A 17882-nucleotide genomic window follows, 5' to 3' on the forward strand; every position below is an offset into this window, starting at 1 on the left:
ACACAGGCAGCACTGGAAACAGCATGGGGAGTAAGAAGAGCACCAGCCTTGGTGTCAGTCCCTTGACAGCAGCTATGCAGCTGCATGGTCTTGGTCACCCAGGCTTTAAAATGGGAACCTGGACTCAAATGGAATGTTATTAGAATGACAGAAAATATTCATCAAGTGATGAGTAGAGTTCCCAATATAAATGGAAGCTATGATTGCCATGATTATAATTGAAAAAGCAATAAAAATTGCATGGAGGACATAATGGGTTTCAATGAAGAATAATTTATTATTTGCTGTTTTCTTCTACAACCAAAAGATGTCATCTACTGCCCATTCTGACTGAACAAAGTATTTGGAGAGCTGCCAGTAAGCTTCTTCACCCAGTGGAACACATGCCACCTGATGATACCATTCATAAAGACTCTGTTAACTGCTTCATTCAACAAGTTACCCAGGTTCAGTGACTAAGCAAAGAAGGAGAGCCCAACTCAAAGGCTTTAAAACCTGGGCATTTGGGATTGACCAGTCCTTCCTTTGTTTTCAGGAGCCTGTGTGCAAGTATGTGTGTACACATGATCATTTATGATGCTACCTACCAATGATAAATGTGCTAGTGGTTACATGAAGACCTATAAATTCAGCTTTGTTAATCCACAAAATAACTTTATAAGATGGGTATAACCCCACATTTTACAGAGGAGGAAACAGACCAGAGCAGTAAATCACTCACTTAATGCCACAAAACCAAGGAAATGGTAAAACCTGGGCTTTGACTCCAACATGTACCTGTTTCTTCTTCGGCGTCACTTTGATAAGGAACCTACAACCCCCAGGTTCACCTATCACACGGTGTCTTTTCTAGGGGCAGATGAGGGAGATCAAAGAGCAGAGAGGAAGGAAGAGACTGGAAACTTTTCCATCCGTCTCTCCAGTACATGATACATTGTATGAAATGTGCACAAAATTTATCATTATTATTATTATTTTTATGAGCTGGAGGAAAGACACTTGGTTCATACTAAGGTGATTAGGTACATTTCCTCTGGGACAGCTGGGGGAGTCAAAGTGGATGGACAAGGATGGCTTTTTGGGGATAGGTTGAAGAAACAAGGATGGGCAAGTAACCAAGCAGGAAAGGTTTGCTTACAACAGAAAATGAAGTGGTTTAGGCTTTATCTGGGAAGCAACGGTGGGACAACAAAAATTTCTAAACATCAGATGATCAGATGTAAATTTTGACATGCTCAAACATTTTTTTTTTTTAGAGAGAGAGAGAGAGAGAGAGAGAGAGAGAGAGAGAGAGAGAGAGAGAGAATTTTTTAATATTTATTTTTCAGTTCTTGGCGGACACAACATCTTTGTTGGTATGTGGTGCTGGGGATCGAACCCGGGCCGCACGCATGCCAGGCGAGCGCGCTACCGCTGAGCCACATCTCCAGCCCTCAAACATTTTTAAAATAAGAAAGGACACAATTCCCTCATTAGTATTCAACAAATAAAATTTTCCAAGCAAAAATCTTCCCCAAAATATAAAATTTCCTTCTTATTACAGATCTAAGAAGTAATATATTTTGGAAGTCTGCAGAACAGACTTGAATATTAGCAGCACAGTTTGAAAACTATTCTTCTAGGAGACTTTTATATTTGATAATAGCCAAAGAAAGAACCATATACACAACAGTACTGAAAGTGAAGTTATCCTTTCTTTTCTTCCATCGTTGTCTTCTCTCTTTTTTTAAGGTATCTGCTGGGCACATTCAGCTTCTCTCTGCTTCTATGAGAAGGAAATGCCCTGTGATATTTTTTTCCCCCTTAAACTGTAAACCATTAGTTTAGCTGCCAGCTACACAAATGCTCCAACTTCCCAGTGTGCCTGGCTTTGCTGTCCGAGCTTTTTCCAGTGTACATTGAAATGAATGTGTTTCTAATTAAGTAGCTTCAGGAACAAGACAGCTTCAATGTCAAAAATACAAAGTCTGAACCCTGGCAGGAAGTCTTAAGACTGCAAATGTCTCATCCAGTGGAACCTTGCCTAATGTAATGAAAGAAAGCAGGAAGAGTGCAGAATTCCAGAAAAATGGCCACTTATTAAATGTGTCTAGGAGCACAGCCTAACACATAGGAGGGAAAAAAAGCTCATATCTATAATACATAACTAAATTCTATCAACTTTTCTAGTTCTTACACTTAATCATGCAACTGATTAGTGACCACAAGTTTTAATTAGAATTTCAGAACTGAAATATGAACAAACAAGTTAACATACAGAAAAAGACTCTCAAAAAAAAAAAAAACAGAGTAAAAGGTTAAAATAATACCTATGGCAAAAACCCTTTGTATAAATTTAACCATAGGCTCTATCTGAAAAAAAGAAATATTTTGTACAATTTTATATATGTAGATTTAAATGCCATGCCCTTTTGCCCAGCAATAAAAATCCATGATACCCTGAAAGAGAGGGCAAAAGAACTTTATAGAAGTTACTGTAGATACAAGAAGGGACAAAGTGGGACTTGCTCTTCTGGCATCTTTAGGTAGGAATTTTTTAAAGCCCAATAATTTTCCAAAGAGTAATTATGGCCTATCATAGAAATAGTTTCTTAGCCAAGTATTGTTAGGACTGCAACAGCTCTCTATTTAGAAAATACTTGAAACAATTTATTCTGAAATCATAGCAGTTCCATGTTTTGTAAGAATTCAAATTTGGACAAATACCTTTTATTTTATCATCATTTGCCTACAAAGCTTCAAATGTCTTCCTAGAATCTACAGCATTTTTACTCTGCAAATACATAATCACAAATTTTAAATTTATGGGAGGGGGAGAAAAAGAAACCCAGAGCCTCCTTAACATCTCAGTTGTTAGTAAGCATGTAAAACTAGGTAATTTTAGGGACCTTCTGAAAATAATTCCTATTCTCAATATACCTCAATAATTATTGCAGCTACTGACTCATTTTCTTGGAAACCTCTTTTCTTTGCCTCTTTATCAAAAAGAATAAAAAAAAAATAACACCTACCCATGATTACATCATCTTAATACAACTGTTTTTATGTCTGCATTATTCCTTTTATAATATTAAACCACATTAACAGTTGTATATCTTTGAAATTTTATTGTTTTCTTGTTGGTCACAATAACATTCCCCCATATTGCTCTATAATCTTCATAATTTATATATGTAGGTTTAAATGCCATGCCCTTTTGCCCAGCAATCTTAAAAACTGAATATTTTTCACCAATTATAGATGTATCATAATTTACTGAATCCTATCCCTAGAGTTTGACAGTAAGTTGCTTCCAATAACATAAGTAACATTATTATGAAAATGAACAAATTCATGTGCATGAATTCCCATACATTGCATTACTAAGTCAAAGGGCAGGACTTTTTCTTTTTTAATATCTTTTGTTATATCTTGGCCGAGTGTTTTCTAAAAGGGCAGTACCTGTCCAGTGGAGACCTTTCGGCACTGCTGTAAGCATCAGGACAACCCCTGAGGTGCCTAACACAGCGGCAGCACCTGATAGACAGGCACTCAGTAAGTGACTATCTAGTCCAAAGGAATTTTCTCCAAGTCCTTCGCATGGCTGGCACCATTGGACCCATTTTCCTCTCAGAGAACACTTTCTTGTTCCAGTCTTGGTTCCAAAGGACCCCTGGCTCTGGGACACCTGGCAAAGCACTGATGGGGAGGTCAGAACTCCATGAGGACTAGTAGGTACCTGGCAAGCATGAACCCTAAACATGGGCTTCTGACTCCCAAGAATGCTATCCGGTCACAGGTGTCCTCCATTAAATTCAACAGGGTTGTGCATCGTTTTCTTTCAGAGAGCAACTTTGCTCTTTATCTTAATATGCCACCAAGGAAACAATGATTCTTTGCTTTCTGGTCACTTAAAATAACAAATTTTAAAAACCTTTTCTTGCTCTTGGGCATACATTAAAAGGAAATATGGGAACATAAATTGGGTAAGCTCCAAAACTTCCTATCCAGAATCCTACTCATCTGAATCATTTTCTGATTCAGAGTCATCAAAGTCCATGTTTTTCCAAGGGTAATTCAGTATTAAAACAAAACAAAAATTTATCTGCTAGAAACTATCTTTCTGTTTTAGGTCCGAGAAATAACTTGTTTGTTGCTCTTCTAGAAAATATAAATGCAAATATACTTGCTTTACGTTAATGGCAATTGTACATTCTCCTCTGCTCAGTGGCTTTCAGTATTCACAGTGACTTTTCATTTCAATGCTGAATCATAGTGTGATTTTGAAGACATTTAAAATGGCAATTAAACACAACACATACAGAACCAACAACACACATAATTAAATTAAAGCAGTGATAACCTTAACAGCTATGACCAAATCTGTGCACAGGCAGGCCATGACAACTGTGTCACAACTGCTGGTAGATGACGGAGATTGTAGGATGCCATTGTACATCTCTGAAGAGCAGAATAGGGTATCTCTGTACTGGGCTTTTGTTCTCTGGGAATTATTACTCTATCTGACTTCCTCAGTTACATCCTGGGAGAGTGAAAGCTACTCTTTCTTCCTTCTCCTCTGCAAAGGAAAGAGGTTCTGTTGCAGTGACAATATAATGACCTCTACATGAAAGGATCTTTATTTTGAATCCTAAGGGGAAAATAACTAATATTGTTGAGCAACTATAACCCAATCACTTTCATGCTCTACATATATAATTCTCAAGGCAACTCTGCAAGGTAGCACTGTTATTTATCCACATTTTCAGGTGAGAAAACAGGCTCAGAAAGGTGAAATAACTTACCCAAGGTCACACAGCTAATAAATGGTGAACCATACTTCAAACTCAGAACAGTCGGCCTGTGAGCCCACCCTGTGCCCAAGATGTCAAACAGTGCATACTCAGTACTGATGCTGAGAGGAAAGGAGTGATGGTGTACCAAAGGGGCTCTTCAGCCAACCCTGGTCCAGACTCTAAGCCTCGGACACTCAGCACTTCTCATCCAGGTAGGTCCTGGAGTCTAACCATTCCTAATAACAAACAGGCATGAATGTGGATCCTGCAGATTAATGATCTTGTAAGCCCATCATTATCACTGCACTTTCACAATTTGTTTAATTCCTTCCCCCAGATACTACAGCCCTCTTCATTATGTTCCCCCAGGTGAGCTGCTACAAATTGGAAAAGAGTCAGGTGAAATAAAGGAACATTGTCTGCTTAAATACATAAAATACAGCTTCCCAAGAGAAAGGGGATGGGGAGTGGTAGGGGTGTGGGGAGAAGGGCACCACCACCAGGTGAGCAACCCTTAGGAAGGAACACAGCTTGGTACAGTCCAGGAATTTCAAAATCCACTGTTTTTCTTTTCTTTCCTCCCATATAATGCCTCCTCAGTACTGCCATATGCAAATGCAGCACCTACCTCATGTCTCAGAGGAATATCACCTTCTTATCCAGGCACCCTTCTCAGCAAAGGGAGACAAGGGAGCCCACAAGTCTTCCCTCCATTTGCAATTTTTTTTGTGTGTGTGGGGGGTACCAGGTTCAGATTATGAAAGCATAGCAATAACGATAACCAGGGGCACTTAACCAATGAGTCACATCCCAGCCCTTTTTATTTTGAGACAGGGTTTTGTTATGTTGCTTGGGTCCATTCGCTATTTTTAAAGGTAAGGAAAACTCTGAAAGAGGCCTTCTTCATTTCAGCTATTTCTTCCTTGTTTTTGTAAAGAAATAAAAGTGTAAACATAGCTTGCCTTACACTTTTAAATTCATCTTTAAATAACGAGGTCTGGTTTTGTTAAAGAGGTTAAAGGACAAAAGAAAAGGAGAAAGAACAAGAACAGAGACAGCATACACATCTTGCTGGAGAACACAAATCATCACAGCTCTGGTCTTACTGAGAGAGACAGGTGGATGCTCCTCAGGATAACATGGTGGCCAGTGTAGCACCTGAGCCAACAATAGCAGCCACCACCCACTGACTGTGCATTTGCCATGGGCCAGCATGAGGCTGAGGCTTGACAGGCATTTTCTCACTGGATCCTCATGACAACAGTATACTATTGGTATCACCATTTCAAAGATAAAGAAAATAGGGTTAAGGAAGCCGAATAACTCATCTGAGGTTACACAGAGAGGCAGGGGCAGAACTGAGACTAGACTCCAGGCCCACTGTACCATGATAACACCTTATCACTTCCCAGAAAACCAGCACTCATATCACCAAGGAAGCAAGAATAGGTGGAGATAGGTTAGTTTTCTCCAACCCGATCCTGAGGACCAAGGCCCAGACCTTCTACATTCTATCTCTACTACAGTTGCTTTCTAGTTCCAACTGCCTGTTAGCTCTTAGTTGCATAGTATCCCCATCAGTCTTGGTCCCAGCTTCCTTAAAATTCTACTGAGCCCATGGTGCACTATGGGCTACACATGCCCCCTTTCTTAGAGGCTTTGGTCTGGCTTATTCTGTGGGCATAAAGCACATGTTAATCTCTTGACTGTCAGTCACAGAAGAATGAACTCTGTTTACCTTTACCCAGGGTATACCATGGCACCATAAGTAGAACAGGGAGAATAAAGACAGTTGTGTCACTAAATGTTGAGCGCACACCAAACACCCAGGGCTATGTGGGAGGCTTTAGCTGCCTTATTTCACTTAATCCTCAAACAATCTAACTGATAAAATTCATTTTTATAGTCAATGGAGATTACTATGTGAATAGGCACTACACTGGGCTGGGGGTATTCTCAGAAACTTGTCCGCATTCACAGTGTTAACAGTGATTCAGCCCAAATCCTTCTACTTCAATGTCTCTTATGCTGTTCCTCTTTAATAGTGACATCTCTTAAATATTGTGCTACATTTAACAACAACAACAACAAAAATGGTTATTTGCTAATTATACTAAAAAAATAAAATAGCAAGTAGATTCATAGCCAGAATAAAACTACATATGCTTTACTAGCTGGAACTGGCTGGTATTCTTTTGTTGTTCTAAACAGATCTAAAGCATTTTATATGACTATATTCAACAGTCACAATAATAGGAAAAGAAATGGGGGCAAAGTGAAAAAATTGAAGCCATGTGAAGTAGTACTTGAATTTCATGCTGTGACCCCTAGACATGGCCACAAATTGGGCTCTGAGCACTCTTGGCTGCCAATCTAAAGAGGGAAACAAGATCATAAGGTGATTTGTGGTATACAGAGAGAAAAATAAGCTATAGTTAGCCCTCAAATCCAAGGTTCTGCATCTGAGGAGTTGCCCAATTGTTGATCAAAAATATTCTAAATATAAATTTCTAGAAAGGTCCAAAAAGGAAAAACACCATGCTGAATCCACATGAATGAAGTGAGATGCCGCATGTCCTGCTGCCTCTCACCATTCCACATTCCCTCAATCTCCCGTGCCTACTGTTCAAGCAGTGCTTACCTTGCAACCTGTTTTGTTTACTATGTAACTTGCCTGTAACCGTTGCCTCTGTACTCTTTTTTTTTCTTGTTATTATTCTCTAAACAAAATAGAATAACAACTATTTACATACCATTTACACTGTTTTAGGTATTATAAGTAATCTAGAGATGATTTAAAGTATGGGGAAGATAAGTATAGGGTTATATGCAAATACTGCATATTTTATACAAGGGACTTGAGCATCTCCAGATTTTGGTATCCATGGGGATTCTCAAAAGGACTAATTACTCAGGAGCTTGAATTTTTAAAAAGGTTGCTGGGGGAGGGAAGAGAAAAACCACCATCTAACAGTACATTTACTATTGTTGGGTGTGTTCCATATGCTGGTCAGCTAGTCAGGCTCCTCATTGGGCTGGGGAGGAGAGAAAGGGAGAAGGTAGTTAACTTCTTTCTTGGTTTCCAATTCAGCTCTCCCTGATTCATGAGCAGTAGCAGAGGGTGAGGATCTGAGAGGAGACCAGGAACAATTATAGATTTGGAGAGGAGGCAGAACCTGCCTTGTTTCCACTTAAGGTTTTGGCATCAAGAACATAGGGCCTCCCTACATGGAGGTGGCTCAGCAGGGGCTGATTCAGCAATGGGGCACTGGGAATGGTTTGCTAATGAGAGACACATAGACATCACTAATGCTGTTCAGTGAAAGTGGGGAAGAGGAAAGGCAAAGCCCTCTGAGTATGACTCTGTGGCTTCCTGGGTAACCCACAGGGGTTGGGGATGAGCAGAGATGCTTTCTAGAGCCCCAAACCACTGGACTCAAGAAATGAGCATACAAATTACAAAGATAATGACTGGATGAAAACCTGGAAAGGTCAACATCAAAGCCTGGAATAGTCCGCCCTTTTGTGCCTCCTCAGTCCTATCGGAAACAGACAGACTCAGAAAACATTAAGAAGGGCTGCATGGCAAAGACCATGGCAGCAGAAGTTAATCACAGAGAAAAGGTCAGGACTCTGGGCTCTCTGTTGCCACAATGAGACATTACCGTTACAGCCAGCTGCAAAAATCAAGTCTCAGGTTGTGAGCTACCAGCAGCCATGAGGTCCTTGTAGAAATGCAGGAGTGAGTATGATACAAACCAAGTGAGAAGAGAAAAAAAGGTTAATGGAGAAATAATTTAAGAGTATTCAAGAAAAACCCATGCAACTGGAAATAATAGGAAAGATTTTCTTTCTGTTTTTCTAAGACTATACTATCCCATAAGGCAAGATGCACAGCATCCGATCACCATTTTAGCCTACTTTCTCGGTCTTGCAAATGTTAAGAGAAACACAGACCCACATTTATTTACCCAGTGCCTAGCATCATGCTGGAGCCTCACACATTCCCTGGTGCCAGTCACTGAGAAAGGCAGGGACACTTATCCCAAAAGCTCTCTCACAAGAGGACTTGCTCCATTGCTAAACTGCCCTAGATCCTGATATTATGTCTGTGGCTCCTGCCTTCTGTGACCTACAGTTTCCATGAAAAGAGGTAGAATGTCTTTGCTGGAGACACACTGTGCTTCAGAAGTTCCAGAACTTTCTAAGTGTTGAATTCAAGTCAGGCTCCAGGTCAGGGAGTGAAAAATCTTACACAGAAGGTATCAAGAGCAACAGAAAACTAGGCTACTCATGGGCTATATAAGCAGAAATCAGAGCTGGCTAGACCCACCCAAGCTGGTCAGAAAATGGGGCCTGGGAGGAATACTGCTGCCCCTTACCATGGCAGGAAGCAGACAGGGTTGGGAGGTGGGAGTGGCAGAGCAGGTCCAGAGGCTCAGATCCAGCAACTAGGAGGTAGAAGACCACTAGCTTGGCTAAGAGAGCTCCCCAAAGGGAGGACAGGTGATCCAACAAGCACTATATAGCCCAACTTGGGAAGGGACATTTGCGTGTTCCAGGGATGCTGTCTTCACCAACTCTGTGCTATGGTTTAAAGATATTTTGGACCCACCAAAACTCATGTTGAGGCTTCATTCTTCAATGCAGCAGTATTGGGAGGTAGGGGTTTTCTGGGAGGTATTTGGGTCATGGGAGTAAAGCCCTCATGAAAAAAATCCATGCTATCTCTTGGGAGTGAGTACTTGCTCTCCTGGACAGACCAGTGACCCGAAGAGCAGGTTGTTATAATGCAAGGTTCAACTCTCATGCTTCTTCTTTCACCATGTAACCTCTGCTGGACACATGGACTTATCCTTCCACTTTCCTACCTTCCACCAGAAGCTGACCAGTGCCATGCTCCTGGGCTTCCAGAACCATGAGTCAAAATAAACCCAGTCTCAAATACTGTGGTATAGTAAGGGAAAATGCACAAAGATATCCTACAAATCTCAGCAGCATCAGGAAGTGACACTGCTGGGGCTGGATGAGAGCTGTTCTGCAGTACTCCTGGTATCTGTGCTGACCATCTATGCAGACTACTCATTGTGCAGAATGTTCACTTTTTGCCGATATGCTTTTCAAAGGTTAAAAAATTATGATAAGAATATATTACAATGAGGAGTACATTAAAATCCATGGATTCAGGGATTAGATAGTTTTATTAGATATATTTAAGATTTCTAGATAGCTAATATATCAGATGTACTAGATAGTGAATTAGACCATTGGAATCACTGCAAACCACTGAATTGTATATCTTTAAAAGGGTGAATTTTGTGGTATGAGATTATACTTCATTTTAAAAACCTAATGGAGAACATGAAGATAGTTTGCCTATAGAATCTATAGTGCAACTAGATATAGATTCCCATAGATCCAGTAGCACAGATAATGTAAAGGGCCCAATCTCTTCTCTCACCCATTTTCTACCTAAAAGATGGGTTTCTCAGAAGTTGTCCAAAGTCTCCTACAAAGGCTCTTGGCATTTTCTGTTTTGGGGGGCTCCTGAAGGAAATGTTCACTGACTGCCATCACCTAACAATCTCTTAGTTGCCTTCTTGTGTCCAGACTGATGATCCGTCTGAAAATTCTACATGGAATACATGACGCAGTGTGAGTTGATTCAGAACTCTACATACAGCAGCATCTCTACATACTAGTATCTCTAACACTATGAGGAAGGAGGACTTCTAGAATGCCAGAGAATACAGTGCATTTTACAAATTCAAAAGCAAAATCTATATCTTATTTAATGTACCCTATTTAACTGTTCAGTTCAACTGTGAACTCAAAAAGTAACAGGAGTTAGCTACTAATTTAGCTCTTGACCTGACTGGCTTTTGGGGAAACACATGAACTTGAATTGGTCTTGACAATATTTGAAAATATTTTATCACAAAGTTATGTTAACTAGAGCCTAAAACAACCCAAATTTATAAATTTAACTTAGGAATTGATTTCTGGTACTTATTTAGGGCTACTTCTGAATGAGGAAGGGAGAAAAAGGAATTTCTATGAATGACACCATATAGCATAGTGCCTAGTATATAACAAGTGCTCCTTACACACTTGTTGAATGAATATATAATTAACAAATGACAAAATACAGACTCTATAATAAACAAGACACCAAGAAGACAACATGAAAAATTTCTTCACAAAAATTTTTTAAAAAATTTTTTAGGTGTAGATGGACATATATCTTTATGTATGTATGTATGTATGTATGTATATATACATACATGCATCTATATATTTATTTATTTATGTGGTGCTGAGAATCAAACCCAATGCCTCACATTTGCCAGGCAAGCACTCTACCACTGAGTCACAACCCCAGTTCCTCTTGACAAAAATCTTAGTGATGGGTACAACTTATTCTCTGGGAGGATATTAGTAAGGCAAGCTTTAATATCAGATGGCCTTGGATTTCAAGTGCAGACTCCATTATTTCTTAGATGTGTGAGTTGCTAAACCTCCCTTGAGCTTCAACTTCCTAACATACAAGGAAGCTACTTATTTACTTTAGAGCTTGATTTTAAAGATTTGCAATAATATGTCTATAGAGCTTGCCACATAGTACTCAGTTGATGGTGATTGTTAGTAAGAAAGGGAGTTCTGATTCTCATAAGCAAGCTAATCCTTTTGTCCAGAAATGGGAAGACTTTCCCAACATTGGCCAAGGTTAGAGATTCATCAGCTAAGGTAGTGAACATTCTCATTTTCACTTTCAAAGTCAAGGGAATGGCACAGATCTAAAGTAGAAAAGGAACCGGCAGCACATGTTTTTAAATATTCATAAAGGCTGGAAATGTCTTACTCCTTTCGTTTTCTCTGCCATCTGCTTTTGTTTCTTTTCTTTTCATTCTTATGCCACAGCTGCAAATGAAAACAACCATACAATAACTCAAGTTAAATAAAAAAAAATCAAAATAAAAACAATCTGAGGGGTAAAAAGAGAAGATGAATTATAAAGTTTTCTTCTGAGCTCACAAGGCAGAAGAAACAAGAATAACATCTGATGTGAGTTAAACCTTCTGGAAACCAAAATCCATGTCCCACACATTGTGGTAATGGCAATAAGAGCAATCACCATTAACTAAGTGGCCCCTATGTGTCACTTGATGATTAATCCTTGTGATTCCTATAGCCTCATCAAAGCCAGTTATACCCATTTTACAGAAAAAGATAGTGCAGATCAAAGAGGTAAAATAGATTTTTAATAATTATATAGTTAACAAGAGATGAGAATTGAGATCTAAATCCAGCTCTGCCTGAATCCAAGACTGAAGCACTTTCCACTCTGATCAGGCTCTCCCAAATGGGAAGAGACATGAAAAAATTAATTTGGGAAATATTTAAGACAGACCATTTGTACCAAACCAATTTATTCAGATAATTAAAATCTGTGATTATAGCTCTAATTAGAATTAACTCAGATAATTGGTTGTTGTATTTGTGAATGTGCAATTAGAGTATTCCACATAATCGCAGAGTTTTCAGTATCATATTTTCCATTTATTAACTGCATGCAAACTAGAGTTTTGCTCTATTGGCCTCTGGTCTACTGAAGACTGTGATACAGCTTTTGGGGTCTCTGGGACCTATGACACCAACAGCAGGAGCTGAGCTCAGCCCATTTAACATGTCTTTGTCCAGAGGTCAATGAACACTGCATCTTCAAGTGCAAAGGAAAAAGCTCTTGTGGCCTACACTGTTGTCTTGAAAACTCCTAGCAGCGTGTACCTGAAGAAAAACTGGCAGCAGTGGTCCTCATGTGTTAATTACACTTGTGAAGTCTATTATGCATAGAAAGGGCACCTGCTGGCAGTGAAAATGAGTAGAATCCGCCCTTCCTGTGCAGTGAGTAAATTGAGAGTTCATTTCTACAGGAGATAATAGTTTTCAGATTCCATTTCGTGTATCTCCTGCATAGGGACATACTTAACATTTAAATCATCTGCAGAGGAACAAACCTCCTTCAAATTTACATGTTTCAGACTCCTAGCACTTTACTTAAAATGCTAGTTATCCCTGCTGGCTCTTACCACCAAGGATGAAACTCAAGGGTGGTGAAAGTCACCCAGCACAACAGAATAAAGTTGTTAGCACTGAGTCAAATTTCATGACATTTATAGTTTCTGACCAGTGTAGGGGCAGCAGGCTGAAGGTGACCAAGTTAAGCCTTGTTTGGAGGAGCTGATTTTTCTGTTGCAGTCTTCCATTTCATCATCCTTACATCTTACAGTTAACAGACACCAATGCCCCCCCTCTGGCCTGTAATCATCTTTTGGTCTTATTTCAAAAAGTTCTTTAGTGAAAACAAGAGACCAGGAAAGACTTTCACGCAAGCACAGAGTCATCCAGATACAGCCTCCCCACAAAAACCACAAGGGCACCCACAGCCCCAAGTCTTAACTTTGATTCTTTGGGGTGGAGTTTAGGGTAACAAAGGCTCAGTGGCTTTCCTTGCCAACTCTTCCCTTCAAAGTTGGACCTGCCAACAACAATGACCTCACTCAGGCTGGTAATCTAGTTCTTGAGAGTGAGATGAAGTTGCAAAGAGGATCCTGGATTGGCTTTCATAAGAAAGAATAAAGAAGCTAAAAAATCCTCTAAATAAATAAGATGGGAGAGATGGTGGCGGGAAAAAAACCATTGGCTTGAATAAACACTTAGTTTTCAAAAGAAAGCTTTTTCAATTATAAAAGACCATACTTCCTCATTTTGGAAATATTTGAAAATATGACCAGAGTAACTTTGCACCATGTACAACCACAATAGGATCCTGATTAGAATGAGTCATACTCCTTTTAAGTAGAATATGCCAAAATACATCCTACTGCCATGTGTATCTAAAAAATACAAATAAAATTTAAACAAGAAGCATTTGAAAATATGGAAAATAACATAAAAATCAAATTGGAACCCTCTCCCCCGCAATCATAAGTCACTATTAAACATTTTGATATATTTCTTTCCAGAACTCTGCCTCTCTATTGTACATAGACATATCTAATTTTGTGTTATGAATTCATATAATTCTTGTTTTTAAAAGGTTGGAATCGGACAATATATACTGTCTATAATGGGGTCAGTCACTAAACCTCTTGAGGCCATGGTTTACTGATGTAATGAAATGGAACTAATCACACCTGCTTTTCAGGGCAGTTGGAAGAGCTAACCAAGATCACAGGTCCAGTGGTTGGGACCAAGGAGTCACTCAACAATGGCAACTACTGTTACTGCTGATATTAATGACATAGCATTTGATCTTCTCCATGGTTCTGGAATTTTATAAGCTGCTGGTCTTAAAGTAACTAAAAATCTAGCAATCACAACTTTATAAATAATGGCAAGCTAAAGTTGTGTTATGTGACAGAGGCAATGGTCAATTCTCCCAGCTCTACCCATCCTTGAATTCAGAATCCCTGTGTTCCTGTCTGAGGCTAGTGCTGAGACATGAAGGTTGAGTCTCACTGGAGTTTGGGAGGCTCTGAGGCTGTCCTTTAATGCACTGTCTAGGCTGTGACACATGGGGAGTGTCTCTTTCCACATGGGAAACCCTGAGGCATGCCTCTGGGGGAAGGGATAGGCATCTGTGAAGGAGTCCTGTGCCTGTGAGGGTGTAGTGGCTGTGGGGAGAAGGAATCTAGTAGGTTCTGCATTGAGGGGGCAGTTGGTCACTCTTTGAGTCTTGGATTATATATGTCTCCTTTCTACCTTCTCCCTTCTCTGCTCTCTCTCCCTTTCACTATCTCCCTCCCTTCTACCTTCCCTGGGTGAATAGTTTGTTCCTTCCCTTCCTTTCTAACTCCCCCTCTCCCTGCTCCAGCCTCCCCATCTTTTATCCAAATGACAAGAAACCCTAGTAATAGTCCTTTCCTTTGAGATACATGGCAGTGAAAAAACCAAGAGAACTGGTTCAGAAACTCAAAAAGAACAGCAAGTGAGGGAAGGTCTAGTTGGAAGAATGGGGCACCTGAGCACATCTGTGGGGAGAGGAGAGAGAGAGGAGGCAGGACATTTGAAGATACCAGGTAGATCAGAGGTCCTGATGGGTCCCAGACAACCCTCAGGAGACAGAACCCTGACTAAGGTGAAGTCAATGGTTTTGAACAAACTGCTCTTCCTTCCTTAGAGAAAAACAGGCCATGAGTATAGGTTCTGTGGAGGGAAGGAAGGCAGCTGCAGGAGCCTTCAGAATGTGGTGAAGGCCAGCCCAAACCTGAAGCATGGTGAGTACAGTGAGGCTTAGAGCTAAGAGGAACAGGGCAAGCTAAGGAGGGCAGATGGCACCACTTTGCAGTGAGTCCTCTCTGCAGTGATTTCCAGACTTTCTCCAGACATATCTGTCATCCAAGAAGCAGACAGGAAGATGGGGCAGGATAGTATTAATGGCAAGGCCAGAGGGCCAGAGTCTCCAGGGAAGTGGCAAAGTAATCTGGAACAGCTCCCTTCTCACAGATCTTAGCAGTGTTTGTGCAAACAATCCGTCTGTGTGCCTGTCTTCTATACCCAACTGTTTGAGCCCCCTTTGATGGAGACTGGCTCTTATCTTGGCCTTCCCCACACTTAGCATAGTGCTGAGACACAGAGGTATCAGAATACATTTGCTATACTGAAAAAGCTCACAAGAGCAAACAGGACAGCAAGAAAATCAAAGAGGTAGAACAGAGGGAGCAAAAAGGAGGCTGGGGGAAAGACATGGTAAAGACAAAGGGTTTTTAGAAGAAAGAGAGTTGCTGAGACAGTCAAAGAATAGGGTCAGAATCAGAGGGGAGAACCTAAAGCCAGAGATGTGGGAATCAGTTCAATAACACCAGGTGTGTCATCCTGCTGGGTGGTTGATATTGTTTTTCTGTCTACAAAGTGCTTTTTTACATACAATTGTTTAGAAACAATGTAAGGAATATGTTCTAGTATTTTTATTCTTTTAGACATATGGGCAGAGATTCAGAGAGGCTGTCATTTGCTCTCAGTTACACAACTGGCCAGTAATTGAGTCCTCTCAGTTCATCTTTGCACTACTTCAGGACTCTCTGATGGAGGGAAGTAACTTCTATACAAATGATGAAATAGAGCCAATGTGGGTTCAGTGGGAGTAGGGGAGGCTAACAGTGTGGCTTCTGAAGTCACTGAGGACAGCAGGGAAAGAGATGGAAAGGAGATGAGGAACTGGAGACAAGTCAATGACAATGACAGGGCAGTGAAGAAAGTTCCTAGTCTCTGTGTTAGAAGCCAAAAGATGAAGTGGACTTGCACCAGGCTATGGCAGTGGGCACAGGTGTCTGATGATCTCCTATTGGAGATGGTTCAGTACTCCATGGAGTCCCCAGTTGGGGAGAAGCTAGAGAACCTGAAGAGAGGCAAGGATTGAGGGTTTGAAAACACCCTGTGAGGAAGGGGGAAAACTCAAACATTTAATGGTGAATAAGGTGAATTTATTATGAGGGATTTATATTATTATCCTTTTCTATTTGCAAAAACTATAATACCTCCGCCAAAAGAGAGATGGAAAACAAAATCTAGTCTAGCAGCACCTGGAACACATCATTAACTAAAAATAATTTCCAAAATAAACCAAGTTATAAAGAGACATACTGACAAAATGTGGGACCTGGTCCCCTCATGAATCAAGAAGAAATTTTAAATGAACCAGGATTTTATATATATATATATACACACTCCACATGGTAGGGGACATACGGCCTCTTAATCTCATAAAAGGTGGGAGAAAGGCATGGATAAGACAATCTACCTTGGTAAGAAAGATATATAATAAAGAACAGCAGTACACATCTGTAATCCCAGAGGTTCAGGAGGCTGAGACAGGAGGATCACGAGTTCAAAGCCAGCCTCAGCAACTTACTGAGACACTAAGGAACTCAGTGAGACCTTGTCTCTAAAATACAAAATAGGGCTAGGGATGTGGCTCAATGGTTGAGTGCCCCTGAGTTCAATCCCCAGTATCATTAAAAAAAAAAAAAAAGAATGTATAATAAAGAGAGGATCACAGATTTTTATATGCTGGCCCTCAGTTACATCTTCATTAAATACATGGCTTCCTGGGAGCAAGGCGAGCCCAACACATTAAAATTAGGAATGACTACACAATGCCTTTAAGCTCCCAAGTCAATTTGGCTACTTGGGTGAATCTTTTCCGTGAAATGATTTCAAAAGAGCAACAATTAGACTGATCTGGACTCAAATCATTCAGACCCAATGGTAAATATCCTGAATCATCTGTTAAGTGAGAGGCCTGTAGTGGCTTGAATGAGTCCCTTTCTCCTGAAGCTCTCCAATCTGGCAGGCAGTGCTACATCCCTACATTGTGCTCCCTTTGCCAATATCTCCTGATAGGAGCTATTTGGGGACAATGTCTTTTATCACATTACTCTAGAGAAAAAAATTATTCATAAGGAGAATTCACCACATGAACCATTTTTTAAAGTCATCCACTGAAGACAGACAGTGAAGAGGATGATGCTTCAGCAGAAATGTTAACTAAGCACCTACCACAAGCCAGCTTTTCTACATGGTGCTTCAACTGCTGTCTTGTTTCATCTCTATGTAATTATGCATTAAGCAACTTCTTCTTACAGAAGAGGAAACAAAGTCCTAGGCCATGTGACCTGTCAAGTCAACTCCAAAACTTTCCTCCTTTCTTTCACTAAATCATGTTTCACTGAATAGTGAAATTTTCATCAAAAGCCTCAGGAGGTTTTGAAATCTAGCTTATGCTCCCAAACCACAGCTGAAAGCAAGTCTGATGGGACGTTCTAGGGCATGGTTGAAACTTGAAGTCATCCTGGGAATCTCAAATGCTCTTGTCACCAGTTTCCAATTTGTCTGAGGGGGAAACAAAAGTATATGACTTCTTGGTGCTTTGGTTTATCCAAACTGAGAAATAGGAAAAGTATGAAAAAGTATTATCTACTCTCTTGAACTCTTCAGAATGTCATGACATATATGAAGGCTATTTAGAAATAAAAAAGCCATGCAATCAGGTGCTCTAAAACCCATGCCATTTTTGGAGTATTTTTAATTTAGAGTCACCAGTGG

General features: G+C 40.2%; 1 protein-coding gene across 9 annotated transcripts in view; it reads right to left on the reverse strand.

The window, feature by feature from the left end:
• The window catches only part of Dennd1a (DENN domain containing 1A), a 523854-nt gene that overhangs the window by 219386 nt on the left and 286586 nt on the right, over positions 1-17882 (reverse strand). The window lies entirely within an intron of this gene.

This window comes from Urocitellus parryii, chromosome 4 (assembly GCF_045843805.1).
Source record: "Urocitellus parryii isolate mUroPar1 chromosome 4, mUroPar1.hap1, whole genome shotgun sequence".
Classification (NCBI taxonomy): domain Eukaryota; kingdom Metazoa; phylum Chordata; class Mammalia; order Rodentia; family Sciuridae; genus Urocitellus; species Urocitellus parryii.